The 14,084-nt window shown below is 43.3% G+C and overlaps 1 pseudogene; it reads right to left on the bottom strand.

Annotated features, from left to right (window-relative positions):
- Nucleotides 1-1,883: 1,883 nt before the first annotated feature.
- Nucleotides 1,884-13,350, bottom strand: LOC123456572 (annotated as a pseudogene).
- Nucleotides 13,351-14,084: the final 734 nt, after the last annotated feature.

The raw sequence follows: 14,084 nt of genomic DNA, 5'->3' as shown, positions 1-14,084 counted from the left end.
GGAAATACTTTCTATATCTTTAGCCTAATTTTTGTGTAGTCCCTTCATCTTACTCTAAAGAAAACCTTGATTTTTCCTGAAGGTATTGATTTCCCTGACTTAGGCTATCAAATGTCTGTTTTTTTCTCCCTTCCATGGGAAATAGGTTTCCTACTTGTTCCTTATGGACTCTTCCAGACTAATTACCAGAGTCTTGTGTCAATAGTATTTAGCTATGGGACTTCTGGAAGGAATTTAGGACTAGATGAGGTCATTAGAATGGGGCCCTCATGCTGTATTAGTGGCTTTATAAGAGTAAAGACTCAAGTAGCAAATTTGCTGGCTCACTGAGTAATGCTCTCTGCTATGCCATTACCTAAGAAGATGTTAGCATCTTACTCTTAGACTTCCTGAATCACAAACTAAACAGGCCTCTTTTATTTATAAATTACCCAGTTTATGATATTCAGTTATGACAACAGAAAGTAGACTAAGACACACCCATGCAAGTACCCACTCTTTGCCTAGATCCAGACAGCTGAATGTGGCTGTAAAAAAAAAAAAAAAAAAAAAAAAAAAAACATGCTGAGTGGTTTTATTTTAAATTCATGAATGTGTATCTTAAGTAGTCCCTTAATGCTTCCTAGCAGTCACATTGTATATTCCTAAACTAGTGCAGTTCAATATAAACTTCTGTAGTGATGGAAATATTCTATAACCTGTGCCACCCAAAATGATATCCACTAATACCTAAGACTACTTACATTACATCCAAACATTTCAGTGGAACATTTAAATCAGTTCCTTAGTCATATTAGCCACATTTCAAGTGCTCAGTAATCATATGAGGGAGGCTAGTAGCTTAGTGTTAGTGTAGCCTAAACCATCCAATTTCCTACTGTAGGTTTTTTATTCTCGTCCATTGTCCACAGACTGCCACTACCCCGCCAACCCACCTAAACCAGCATGTGTACCCATATTATTCTCTCTCCCTCTCTTTGATTTTTTGAGATGGGATCTCATTCTAAACCAGGCTGACCTAGTATTCACTACGTGGTCTCAGAGTGGCCTCGGAGTCATAGTGATCTTCTACCTCTGTCTCCTAAGTGCTGGGACTAGAGGTGTATGCCGCCATACCTGACCTGTCTTTCTCTTGTTACTATCCAACAGTGGTTCTCAAGGAAAAATCTCAGGACCTCAGTGAGTACATGAGGAACCCATACTTCCAACTACATATCCATATATGGTTGATAATCTGTTTTAGTCCATTTGTGTGGTTATATCAAAATTTTTTGAGACAGTGTAATTTAGAAATAATGGAAAATTTTTATATATTTTTATTTGTATTTATTTATTTGATAGAGAGGGAGAGAACGGGCATGCCAGGGCCTCCAGCCACTGAAAACGAACTCCAGATGCATGTCCCACCTTGTGCATCTGACTAACATGGGTCCTGGGGAGTTGAGCCTGGGTCCTTTGGCTTTGTAGGCAAATGCCTTAACTACTAAGCCATCTCTCCAGCAACCCCCCCCCCCCGACATTTTTTTTAAAGATTTTACTTTTGTTTTGTTTTTTCAAGGTAGGGTCTTGCTCTAGCTCAGGCTGACATGGAATTCACAATGTAGTCTCTGGGTGGCCTCAAATTCACAGCAATTCTCTGAACTCTGCCTCATGAGTGCTTGGATTAAAAACGTTTGCCACTATGCACGGCTTAGTTTTGTTTTGTTTTTTCTTTTAAACCACAAAACATTTTGTTTATTCATGATACATTCTTCCAAGTACCTCAATTAAAATTACTTATAAAATATTTTTATATTTAAAACAGGCACATCATATGACCACAAAGACTTCCAATTCCTAGACAGATGTCTTGCTATGGAGTTATTTTTCCGGCCTGTTTGGTGTCAATTCTGGGTGAACCAGGGCGGCCTTTTCCTGTCTCCTTCAACAATCCTTTTGCCCTGATCTTGTTCGGAGGGCATCTCTCCGGTATACAGCACCACAGTCTCTAAGGCAGGAGCCTTAAAAGGTTCCCCTTCTTGCTTCCATATTTGTTTTCTTTGGTCTCCTGCTGCACTTTCTCATAGCAATAGCCACAAAGGACATGCTTCTGCTTCAGGTGACCACACTGGGGGCAAACATCTACATTGTTCTTAACTTTAACAAGCTTCTGGGAGTTTCTTCTCCTACACCGGTTGACTTCAAAGGTGCGTCTGTTTTTGGGAGCTGCCATCCAAAAGACATTATCCAAAAGGCTGGAACTGTCATCTCCAGTGGTGTCATTTGCTAGCTCTGTGAATATGGATGTGCCCTGGATTGCTAAAGCTGGTCCTAGAGGAAATACAAGAATCAGAATTATCTCCCGGAAAGGTAGCTCACGCTGGTTATGTTAGTACTCGGCAGGCTGAGGCTGGAGGACGACCGCGGGTTCGAGTCCGGCCTGAGTTACCTGGCGGGTTCGGCCCCGGCCCGGGAGTCTGAGTGGGACCTCATTTCCAAAAAAACAACAAACCGCGCTGTTTCCACCGTCCGGCCCGGGGATGGCCTCACCAAGCCCTGTCCCCACGAAACCTCCCCCCCCCCCCCCCCCCCGTACCGCATGGAGGGCTGGAGAAGCCTGCCCAGCTCCGCTGCAGTTTTCCGCCGCAGCAGCTCCCAACAGCCCCGGAGCAGGCCCGGGCCCGCAGGCCGCCGCGGCGCCGCCTGCAGCAGCAGCACAAGCCGCGGCCAGTTTTTTTGTTTTTTTTTTTGTTTTTTTTTGAGGTAAAATCTCACTCTAGCCCAGGCTGACCTGGAACTCTGTAGCTCCAGGCTGGCCTCCAACTCAGCCATCCTACTTGTGCCTCCCAGGTGCTGGAAATAAAGGTGGAAGCCACCATGACTGGAAGATTTTTTTTTTTTAATTTTAATTTATTTGCAAAGAGATAGGTGGGAGAGAGAGAGAGAGAGAAAATGGGTACATCAGGGCCTTTTGTCAGTGCAATGAACTCCAGATGCATGTGCCACTTTGTGTATCTGGCTTTACATGGGCACTGGGGAATTGAACTTGGGCCATCAGGCATTGTAAGTAAGATCCTTTAACCACAGAACCATCTCTCCAGCCTCATAAGGGCTGAGATTTATAGGTTTTCACCATGTTATGCAGCCATAACTCCTGACTATTTATGAAAAATATTATGACACTCAAATTCTACAAAATATCTCAACAAAGTCCATAAAAATGTCAAATTTATGTACAAAAAATAAACAAGGTAATGATGTTTAGAGTAATAGTCTGGATGGGTACCGAGGAGACAGAAAGTAAAGGCTGCATCATCTTTCCCCTGTGTATTATCAAAATAATTTTACTCTGGCAGTGGAGAGATTCAGTGCATTGTTCTTGTGATCAAAAGTACATCTTCCAAAAAGCTGGGCATGCCGGGCATGGTGGCACACACCTTTAATCCCAGCACTCCAGAGGCAGTGGTAGGAGGATCACCATGAGTTTGAGGCCACCCTGAGGCTACATAATGAATTCCAGGTCAGCCTGAGCTAGAGTGAGACCCTACCTCAGAAAACAAAAAATAACAAAACAAACAAACAAAAAGGTGGGTATGGTGGCGCACACCTTTAATCCCAACACTTGGGAGGCAGAGGCAGAGGCAGGAGGATCACCATGAGTTCAAGGCCACCCTGAGACTACATAGTGAATTCCAGGTCAGCCTGAGCTAGAGTAAAACCCTACCTCCAAAAGCCAAAAAAAAAAAAAAAAAAAAAAGGCTTATTAGTTAAGACGCTTGCCTACAAAACTGAAAGACCCAGGTTTAATCCTCCAGGACCCACATAAGCCAGATGCACAAGGGGGCACATGCATCTGAAATTTATTTGCAGCCACTGAAGGCCCTGCTGTGCTATCTCTTTCTATCTGCTTCTCTCTCTCAAATAAATAAATAATAAAATAGAGCAAAAAAAAAAAAAACAGATGGATAATTAGCTGTTCCTCACTATTAATTAAAAAAAAAAAAAGCCTTCCTCCTCACTGGGGTTCCTAGTATACTCTCAGAGCCCAGAGGAATTTCTATATGAATTCCAACAACAGCTCTCAGAGAACATCAACTACGAATACTCCTGAGGAGCTGCAGTCCAGCTTCTATCCACCTTCCTAGGATCTCTCCCACCAATACAGTCATCCCACAACTTCCATGATTGTAAACAATATCCCATGGTAATGCTCTCCCTGACCCCACTTGCCCTTTTGAAACTCCACTCTCCATCATATCCCCTCTCAATCAGTCTCTTTTTTATTTTGATGTCATGATCTTGTCCTCCTATTATGATGGTCTTGTGCAGGTAGTGTCAGGCATTGTGAGGTCATGGATATCCAGGCCATTTTGTGTCTGAGGGGAGTACATTGAAAGGAGTCCTACCCTTCCTTTGGCTCTTACATTCTTTCCACCACCTCTTCTGCAATGGACCCTGAGCCTTGGAAGGTGTGATAGAGATATTTCAGTGTTGAGCAGTTCTCTGTCACTTCTCAGCACCATGGTGCCTTCTGAGACATCCCAAGGTCACTGCCATCTGAAAAAGAGAAGCTTCTCTAACCAAAAGTGAGAGTAGCATTAATATATGGGTATGAACATTAAGAGAAGCACTTACTGGGCAGTTTGATGAGCATAGTATATACATTTAGCCAGATAGCAGCAGACGTTATACCCCTAGGCTCATGACTATCCCTGTTTTAAGTTTTCAGTATCAGGGATGTATTCCCTCACAGGGAATGGGCCTCCAGACCAATTAGAGGGCAATTGGTTTCTCCCATAACACATTTTCCACTATTGCACCTGTTGGCTCATTTGGGCTGGCTGGCCAAACTTAAGGCTTGCAGTGTCCACTGTTGAGTGTCTTCACTGGTGATTTCTCTCTCTCCCATTGAACTGCATGCAGCATAGCTTTTTCCAGCTTTCTGTCACCTGGTCTACATGGAGGAGGTTTTCAGCTCAGTGCCAGCAGGATTTCTCAGTGGCCTTGCAGCCCAAGTATGTGGAATCTTCAGCAATAGGGTCTTACCATCTATTCCTGCTGGGAAACCAAGGGCCTCAGCAATGGCCTATAATGTTTTGGGGGTGTTAGGGTTCTCCCTAACCAACAACTCCTTGGAAGGTATCCCATCCCTGGTACTGAAAATTTTCTAGTAACAATCTATGGCTCCCGAATGTTCCATTGTCCAAAAAAGTAGGTTTCCATATGATTTATTTATATCCTCTTAGATTTTTATTAGCCCTCCCTCCACCTTTCCTTTTCTCAATCTCTTAATAAACTTATTTTTATGGGAAAGCATAGTCTATGGCATATTGGGAGTGCTTCTTCTGGTGCTGGCTTATTTCTCTCAGCCATCAAGTATGCTTTCATATAAGATTTGTCTCCATCTTTCATGTATGGTCCAATCTGCATTCCAGTTATGTATTTATTTATGTAAGCATTTATTTACATGTGTTTTCTTTTGTTATTTATTTATTTATTTGACAAAGAGAAAGAGGCCGAGAGGAGAGAGAGAGAGACAATGGGTGTGCCAAGGCCCCAAGCCACTGCAAACACACTCCAGATGCATGTGTCCCCTTGTACATCTTAGCTAAAGTGGGTCCTGGGGAATTGAACCTGGATCCTTTGGCTTTGCAGGCAATTGCCTTAACTGCTAATCCATCCCTCCAGCCCCCCCCCCCCTTTTTTTGAGGTAGGGTCTTGCTCTAGCCCAGGATGACCTGGAGTTCACTATATAGTCTCAGGGTGGCCTCAAACTCATGGTGATCCTTCTACTTCTGCCCCTCAGTGCTGGGATTAAAGGTGTGTGCCACCATGCCTGGCCAGAAAAGAACTTCTGAAATACAAACAAAGCCAAGTAGCAAGCATCATAGTCACGTTCGCTAAGCAGACATGGTGGCACATGTCTGTAAACGAGATTTCTAGCCATTACCCTTGCTCCATCTCTTACTCTGATCTTCTACCCTCACTGGTGACCTTTATGACCCCTGCTCTGTAAGCCAGGGCTGTGTCATTGGAGACCTGGTGGAACAAGTCAACTACTCTCTTCGTGGTGATGAGGTTGCCTCTCCTCTTTAGTAAATTTAATAACTGTGCCAAATCACAAAACAACCTTGGTGACTGTTGATGCCCCATAGGTACTAATGTTAAAGTGAGCATAAACTGGGTGTGGTGGCGCACGCCTTTAATCCCAGAACTCGGGAGGCAGAGGTAGGAGGATCGCTGTGAATTTCAGGACACCCTGAGACTACATAGTGAACTCCAGGTCAGCCTGAGCTAGAGCGAGACCCTCCCTTGAAAAACCAAAATAGCAACAACAATAATAATAATAAATTGAACATAAGTCAGACTTTGGGAATGTATACCATTCACATTACTTTAAGGGCTTTGAGTCTTGTTTTGGTTTGGTTTTTGAGTCAAAGCAAATGAGGAAGCTAACTCAAATTCTCCAGCATCAAGCCCTCTGAGCACATGTTGAAATTAGAGGGTGTGTTGCCTCGCCATACTTGAAACCTCCCCTCTCTAGCCCCTCCCACCCTCGCTTGTGATGTCAGCCTAGCTGTTTGTTAGTCTCTCTGTGGGGATTGGTCAGCTCTGCTGTCAATCATCTACAAATTCCATTAATGGCCAATGGTCTGTGGGCAGGGCTTGAAGAAAAAACCGCGAGGCCATAGGAGTGCGTTGGTGTGTTAGACTGTCGACGGAATGTCTCGGCCCTCACGGTTCACTAGGTCAAATGGGTACTAGATAGAACAAGACAGATTTTATTGATCCTCCAGTGACGGTGAGTAAAACAGGGCTTTAATGTAGTGGAATATAATTCCCTTCAAAATTTTGTGAGGGTGGGTCATGTTTGGGACTCTAGACTCACGAAGTTAAGTTTGGAGGCAACGCTTAAGTTGTTCCCCTGTTGCATTACATTTAATTATAGCCAGATGTTTAGAAGTAGTGTGTTACGGGTGTGGTGGTGGCGGTGGCGCTCGCGTTTAATCCCAGCACTCGGGAGGCAGAGGTAGGAGGATCGCCGTGAGTCCGGGGCTACCCTGAGACTCCATAGTGAAGTCCAGGTCAGCTTGGGCCAGAGAGAGACCCTACCTTGAAAAATTAAAATAAAAAAACTGAAAAAAAAAAGAAGAAGAATTATTTAGGGGAAAACATGTTAGAAGCGTAATGTGAAAAAACTACCTAGCTGGGCTGAAGAGATGACTTAGCGGTTAAGCGCTTGCCTGTGAAGCCTAAGGTCCCCGGATGGAGGCTCGATTCCTCAGGGCTCACGTAAGCCAGATGCACAAGGGGGCGCACGTGTCTGGAGTTCGTTTGCAGTGGCCGGAGGCCGTGGCGCGCCCGTTCTCTCTCTTTTTCTCTGCCTCTTTCTCTCTCTATCGCTCTCAAATAAATAAAAATAAACAAAAAAGAAAATATTTAAAAACAAACAAACAAACAAAAAAACTACCTAGTTAAATCTCAGTCACCCAGCCCAGCAACCACAGCACTGTGGCTCGGTGTGGAGGTAGAACAAAATAAGGGCAATAGAGGCTGGAGAGATGGTTCAGCGGTTGGGACACCTGCATACAAAGTCTTACAACCCCAGTTGGATTCTCCAGTACTCATGTAATGCCAGATCCACAAGGAGACCCTGGCATTCCCATTCTCAATCTTTCTCTGGGGGCGTACACCTTTAATCCCAGCATGGGAGGCAGAGTTAAGAGGATGACTGTAAATTTGAGGCCATGCTGAGACTACATAGTGAATTCCAGGTCAGCCTGAGCTACATACAGCAAGACCCTACTGTGGCCAGGCATGGTGGCTCCCACCTTTAATCCCAGCTTTGGGGAGGCAGAGGTAGGAGTATCACCATAAGTTCGAGGCCACCCTGAGACTCCATAGTGAATTCCAGGTCAGCCTGGGCTAGAGTGAGACCCTACTTCGAAAAACCGAGAAAAAAAAAAAAGACCCTACCTTGAAAAACACAAACAACAATAACAAAAAAATCAAAAAAAAAAAAGAGACTGATTGAGAGGAGGAGGGAATATGATGGAGAGGGGACCCGTGAAAGGGAAAGTGAGGAGGGAAGCGAATTATGGTTTGTTGTCTATAATTTTGGAAGCTATCAATAAAATAATAAACGTGGGGGCTGGAGAGATGGCTTAGCGGTTAAGGTGCATACCTGCGAAGCCTAAGGACCCTGGTTGGATGGTTCAGGTCCCACGTAAGCCAGATGCACACGGTGGTACATGCGTCTGGGGTTCGTTTGCAGTGGTTAGAGGCCCTGGCACATCCATTCTCCCTCCCTCCCTCCCTCCCTCTCTCTTTTCCTCTCTCTGTCTCTAATAAATACATAAAAAATAAAAGTGAATTGTGTTTTCCTATAGCCCCAAAAGACGGAGGATGGCACAATCATCTAGATCAAGCGAAAGAAAAGAGGATGAAGCTGACACAGAAGATAACAGTAAGTCAAAATAATTGTTAACAGCATGTCTAGGAAGTGAGTAAATTATTGACGTATTACAGGAGCTGGCTCAGTGTTTAAGGGGCTTGTCTGCCAAGCCTAACAACCCCAGTTTGATGCCCCAGTACCCAGGTAAAGCCAGATGCACAAAGTGGCTCATGCATCTGGAGTTCATTTGCAGTGGCTGGTGGTACACCCATTCTCCCTGTCTCTCTCTCCCTGCAAATAAATAAAAATTAAAAAAAAAAACTATTATACCTATAAAGATCAAGCATAAAGAAAAAAATAGCAACAATAGCAAGGTAGAAATGCATTTACTCAGAGAAAATTAGGATCAAGGGATGGTAGTCAAGAGAACACTTCTACTTTTGTTGTTGTTTTACAGTATGAATGAGTTTTGTAACATTTTATAACTTTTTTATTTTGTATTTTTTAAATTTTTATTAGCATTTTCCATGATTATAAAAAAATATCCCATGGAAATTCCCTCCTCCCCCACTTTCCCCTTTGAATTACCATTCTCCATCATATTCATTTTATAACTTTAAAGCCTGCTAAAAGTTACTCTTGGTAAGAGTGTATGGCAATCAGCTGTTATATAGAAAATGGGGTCATATACTAGCACACTTCTGAAGGATAATGTGGCAGTCCATCAAAATTTAAAATATTGCCAGGCCTGGTGGTACACACCTTTAATCCTAACACTTGGGAGGCTGAGGTAGGAGGATCATTGTGAGTTCAAGGCCAACTTGAGACTACAAAGTGAATTCCAGGTCAGCCTGGGCTACAGCAAGACTGTACCTTTTGAAAAACAAAACAATAATAATAATATTTAAGACAAAACACAGTGGTGTATGCCTTTAATCCTAGTACTAGGGAGGCAGAGATAGGAGGATCAGCATCAGTTTGAGGCCACTCTGAGACTATATAGTGAATTCCAGGTCAACCTGGGCTAGAGCAAGACCTTACCTCAAAAAAGCAAAAAAAAAAAAAAATAGTATTTTTATTTGTTTACATATTTTCAAATGGGGGAGGGGGAGAGAGAGAATGGGTGCACCAGGACATTTTGCATTGCAAATGATCTTCAGATGCATGTACCACTTTGTGCATCTGGCTTTATGTGACTACTAGGTTATTGAACCAGGGTCAGCAGGCTTTGCAAGCAAGCACATTTAATCACTGACCCATCTGTCTAGCCCAATCAAAATTTTATTTATTTATTAAATATTTATTTATTTATTTTGGGTTTTCGAGGTAGGGTCTCACTCTAGCCCAGGCTGACCTGGAATTCAATATGGAGTCTCAGGGTGGCCTCAAACTCACGGCAATCAAGTGCTAGGATTAAAGGCATGCGCCACCATACCCAGCTATTTATTTATTTTAAGAAAGAGAGAGATAATGGGTGTGCCAGGGCCTCTAGCCACTGTAAATGAACTCCAGATGCATGTTCCCCCCTTGTGCATCTGGGTTACATGGGTACTGGGGAATCGAACCTGAGTCCTTTGGCTTTCCAGGCAGGTGCCTTAACCACTTAGCAATCTCTCAAGCCTGTATTTATTTATTTTTAATATTTATTTATTTGAGAGGAAGAATGGGTATGTCAGGGCCTCTTGACTCTGCAAATGAATTCCAGACTCCCTATCATGAGATGAACCATCTCTTGCACATTGGCCAGGGTCTAGGTGACACACTACAGAAATAGTGAGTTAAACATGAGTGCTGCTCTCAGAGAAAGCCTGACAACCTGCACCAGGGTGATGGTGACAGACGCTGAGGACACTCAGTATGTATCAAAGCAGAAATCCAGAAGTTGCTGAGAGCTTTACACTAAAGTAGACTTTAAACACACTTGCCAAGGTTCAGGGAACATTGCAGAAGAGGGAGTAGAAAGGTTCTAAGAGCCACAGAGTGGAAAGGAGTTTACAAAGACAATGCACTTCCCTCCCCCACACAGTGACTGGTGCCTTCATAACTCAACTCCATGGTGAATACCAGTAACCCCACTGAGGGTGGAGTGGAATGGGGGCAGGGAGGAGGGGAATGGGACCAACACGTAATTTGTCCATACAAGCTTTCTAATTACTACAAATAAATATTGTAATTACATTTTATTTTTTAAAGGTTATACTCTTATATACCTTCTTTCCCACCCCCATTTCACTGAAAGGCCCTCCTCAGTGGGGTAATTGGTATTCAATGTGGTATCTTGAAGGTATCAATTAGTCTTTATGGGGTGGGGATGCTGCCTCACCTTGTAGCTCTGATAATCTCTCTGCCCTTCTTTCCTTACACCATGTTCACTGAGCCTTGGCGTGAGTGTAAAAAAATCTTCTGATTTAGCCAGGTGGGGGGGTGCACGCCTTTAATCCCAGCACTTGGGAGGCAGAAGTAGGAGGATCAACTGTAAGTTTGAGGCCACCCTGAGACTATATAGTGAATTCCAGGTCAGTCTGAACTAGAGTGAGACTCTACCTCAGAAAGAAAAATAAAATCTCCTGATTTAGTGTTAAATTCTCTGTAGAATCTGGGATTTTTTTTTTTTTTTTTTTTTTTGGTTCTTCGAGTTTGAGGCCACCCTGAGACTGTATAGTGAATTCCAGGTCAGCCTGAGCTAGAGTGAGACCCTATCTCGAAAAAACAAAAACAAAAGGTGTTTGTCATCACACCTGGCTTTGGATTTGGTTTAGATGAGATTCCAGTGACCATAGTGTCTGTCTTCATCACCCTAGGACTGGTTTCCAGGCTAGCAGTGAGGGCAGTACTGGTGTCTCTGTTTTTTTTTTTTTTTTTTTCTTTTTCAAGGTAGGGTCTCACTCTAGCCCAGGCTGACCTGGAATTCACTATGGAGTCTCAGGGTGGCCTCGAACTCATGGCGATCCTCCTACCTCTGCCTCCCAAGTGCTGGGATTAAAGGCGTGCACCACCACGCCCGGCTGGTGTCTCTGTTTCTTCTTCTTCTTCTTCTCTTCTTCTTCTTCTTTTTTTGTCAAGGCCTCACTAGTTTATTTTTACATGTAGGTTTATATAAGGTTGTTGGGGGAAGGGAACATGTTCAGGCCAAAGATCACAGAGTTACTGGTTAAGCTGCAATGCCTTTGTTTCTTTTTTTTAAAATTTTTATTAGCATTTTCCATGATTATAAAAAAAAAATCCCATGTTAATTCCCTCCCTCCCCCCCCACACTTTCTCCTTTGAAATTCCATTCTCTCTGTTTCTTCTGTAATGATTCCTGGGCCCTCAAAAATATGGTATAGGTCACCCATTTCATGGTAGGCAGTTGACTTTTCATGTTGTACCGATGTATCCTGGATCTCCCTAGTATTTTCTGCTATCTGTAAGATAAAACAGACTCTCCAACAAAAAGTGGGAGCAAGCCGGGCGTGGTGGTGCACTCCTTTAATCCCAGCACTTGGGAGGCAGAGAGGTAGGAGGATCACCATGAGTTCAAGGCAACCCTGAGACTACATAGTGAACTCCAGGTATGGGCTAGAGTGAAACCCTACTTCGGGAAAAAAAAAAAGTGGGAGCAGCTTGGATTAAAGTGGATAAACATAGTTATTTGAGAGACTTTTTGATGATACTTCTTAGCCAAAGAGTAGTGGAAGTTCTCTCTGGGGTCTGTGAGCTTCTATTTAAAAAAATATTTTATTTATTTATTAGAGAGAGAGACAGTGGATGGGCATGCCAGTGGCCTTCAGCCACTGCAAATGAACTCCAGATGCACGCACCACTTTGTGCATCTGGCTTACATGGGTACTGGGGAATAGACCCTGGATCCTTAGGCTTCACAGGCAAACACCTTAACCACTAAACCATCTCTCCAGCTCTGGAGTTTATGAGATTCTTTTTTTAATATTTGTTTTATTTTATTTATTAATTTTTTTAAATTTTTTAATTTTTATTAACATTTTCCATGATTATAAAAAATATCTCATGGTAATTCCCTCCCAACCCCCTGATACTTTCCCCTTTGAAATTCCATTCTCCATCATATATGAGATTCTTATCCATGAGATTCTGACTTGGTTTCCAGTACCAGGTATGAATTCTGTCCCAGTGAGTGTACCTCATGTACAATCCAACAACAGTTGGTTATCTGCATAGTCTGTGTGCCACTATTGCACAGGTGTGTGTGTGTGTGTGTGTGTGTGTATACCTTTTGCCCAGCTGATTATTTTCATAACTTGAAGGATCTACAGCTTATTCATGCTGTTGGTTACTATTTTCCCCTAGCAGCTCCCATAGTACTTTCCAGAACTATGAGGGCTAGCCAGGAGGAAACTTGTTTCCCTCTCAGTTCCATCATGGTTCCAGGATGTCTTCTGACAGCCAGCTATGGGTCTTTAGCAATAGTGTCTTACCTTTTAGCTCTGGCAGTTAACTAAGTGCTTTGGCAATGGCCTGTATTATTTTGGGGACCTCATGGGTCTCCCTGATCAACAGCAAACTGTGGGGAGTAACCCAGTTCTGGCACTTACAGCCATTTTCCTACCTCTGCTTCCTGAGTGCTGTGATTAAAGACATACACCACCACACCTGGTTTCCACCCTACATATTAAAATATGCAATTTATGGTGCACTGTCTCAAAAATTGCACATGCTCATGAATGTGCCCACCTGTACATCTGATGACAAGTATCTCCAATTATAGGCATTGCTAAGTCTCCCCAGTACAGTTTCTTCTGTTCAGGGAAACACTGCTTAGGGGAAAAATTCCCAGTGCTCTCACTTACTTCAAGCAATACAGCTTGCTTTACTCTTTTCTCTCTTGGCATTATACTCACCAAGGGGCTGATGAACCCACTGTGCTGCTGTCCTGTGACTGCATCAACCTGGTGGATGACTGCAAACTTGCTCTGCAGTTCACCCTGAAGGTTGGCACAGTTAACCTCATCCAGGCCCATTTCTCTTTAAGATGAGAGAACAGGGCTGGAGAGGTGGCTTAGCGCTTAAGGTGCTTGCTTGCCTGCAAAACTTTAGGACCCATGTTCAACTCTCCAGGTCCCACATAAGGCAGATGCCCAAGGTGACACCAGCACGCAAGGTTGCACATGCACACTAGATCGTACACTTGTCTGGAGTTTGATTATAGTGGCTGGAGGCCCTGCCACGCCTATTCTTTCTCTCTCACTCTCTCACATTGAAAAAGGCCAGTCTGTTGGAGTTGCCTCGAGAAGAAATGAGAGAACGGGGGATGGAGAGATGGCTTAGCAGTCAAGATGATTGTCTGCAAAGCCAAAGGATCCAGGTTCAATTCTCCAGTACCCATGTAAAGCCAGAACAAGGTGGCACATGTGTCTGAAGTTCATTTGCAGTGGCTAGAGGGCCTGGTATGCCAATTCTCTCTCTCTCTCTCTCTCTCTCTTAAATAAATAAAATAAAATAATGAGGTTGATTTCTACACACTGTCAAGGAAAATTTTCCAATATAAAGTGAAAGGGGCTACTTGTACAGCTATATGTATATTAATCTTACCATTTTTGTTTAAAAATACAAAAGTGTCTACATATGTAAGTGCTGATAAAGATGATGGTATACAATATTGCCCTTAGAAATAAGTTCTGCTGGAGATAGTGGCATACACCTGTAATCCCAGCTACTTGGGAAGTTTAGGCAGGAAGACCATATGAGTCTAGGA

The sequence above is a fragment of the Jaculus jaculus genome, chromosome X (assembly GCF_020740685.1).
Source record: "Jaculus jaculus isolate mJacJac1 chromosome X, mJacJac1.mat.Y.cur, whole genome shotgun sequence".
In the NCBI taxonomy this organism is placed as follows: Eukaryota; Metazoa; Chordata; class Mammalia; order Rodentia; family Dipodidae; genus Jaculus; species Jaculus jaculus.
This window is presented reverse-complemented; position numbering and strand designations above follow the sequence as displayed.